Source organism: Tenrec ecaudatus, chromosome 1, assembly GCF_050624435.1.
Source record: "Tenrec ecaudatus isolate mTenEca1 chromosome 1, mTenEca1.hap1, whole genome shotgun sequence".
NCBI lineage: Eukaryota > Metazoa > Chordata > Mammalia > Afrosoricida > Tenrecidae > Tenrec > Tenrec ecaudatus.
In genome coordinates, this window is record NC_134530.1 from 63,017,575 (window position 1) to 63,019,047 (window position 1,473).

The following is a 1,473-nucleotide window of genomic DNA, read 5'->3' on the forward strand; positions in this document are numbered from 1 at the left end:
ATTGTGTGCCTCATCAGTGCTATACAGTGCCCTGGTTGACTCATCCCTTCCTTGTGACCCTTCTGTAAGGGGATGTTCTATTGTGTACAGATGGATTTGGGGTCTCTGCTCTGACCCCCCTCGTTCCAACAATATGGTTTTTGTTCGTTTGTTTGTTTGTGATCTTCTGATGTCTGTTACACGATCCCATCGACACCTCATATCACATAGGCTGGTGTTCTTCTACCATGTGGGCTTGTTGCTTCTCTGCTAGATGGCCACTTGTTTAACTTCAAGCTTTTAAGACCCCAGATGCTATATCTTTTGATAGCCGGGCACCATCTGCTCTCTTCACCACATTTGCTTATGCACCCATTTTGTCTTCAGCAATTATGCTGGGAGGGAGAGCATCACAGAATGCCAGGTTGTTAAAATAAAGAATTCTTGCACTGAGGGAGGGCTTGAGCAGAGGCCTGAAGTCCGTCCACTACCTCATTGTATTGCCAAATAAATATATGTACAAAGGCCAATACCTCTATTTTAATGAATTAATGTATTTACATATGTACACACCTATGCTTATACCTCTATCCATAGCTTTGCTTTCTAGATCTTTCCTCTGTTTCCTCTTACCTTCCTCCTGCCCCACAAACTTAGATTTATTCTTTGGGAAACCAGAACCCCTCAGTCAGATTAAAAAGCTATTATTCCAGGGTCTTGGCACCTATCTACTTAAGGGTCACCTTTCTTCCTGCCCATTTCCCCACCCACACCTCCATCCTTCAGTCTCCTAAAAACTAGAGATACTGCCATTTATTTTTCTGGTCATCAGCACAAGGTCTACAAGAGTCCAATCCAGTTGTCATTGAGTCAGTTCTGACTCATGGTAAACTGGTAGATATATAATTGTTTGTCAATTTGAGGATTGAGTGTAGGGGTGGAGTCTAGCTTGTCAATCAAATCATGGGATGGCCTCCTCCAGAGAATTCTAGGAAATCAGGTACTTATACCTTGGAGATGGGAGACTCTCTGCTCACACCCTGGGAGACACAGCAACAGACAAGACACATGGACCCACCCTGATGCAGGGAGCCCTGCCAGCGCTGAGATGTTTCCAGTGACACTTGATCCATCGACTTTCTACCCACTGGCCTGTGATCTTCTACATTCGGCGTCATTGCATGTGTTTTGTGAGTCTTAAGAGAACTTTATAGACTGGTATCGATATGGGCTAATATCGGACTTATGGACTTGGTCTGGGCTGGGTTGGAATGTTTTCTCAATGTTCAATTGCTCTTGTATATAAATCTCTTTCTTATACACATATGTGTGTCCGTGGATTTGTTTCTCTAGTCTACCCAGGCTGACACAGTAACCCTACGTGTGTCAGAATAAAACTACACTCCAGAGACTATTTTCAATAGCTGATTGTTAGAAGTACATCTCCACGTCTTTTTCCAAGGTACCTCTGGGTGGGCAGGAAGCTCTAGTCTT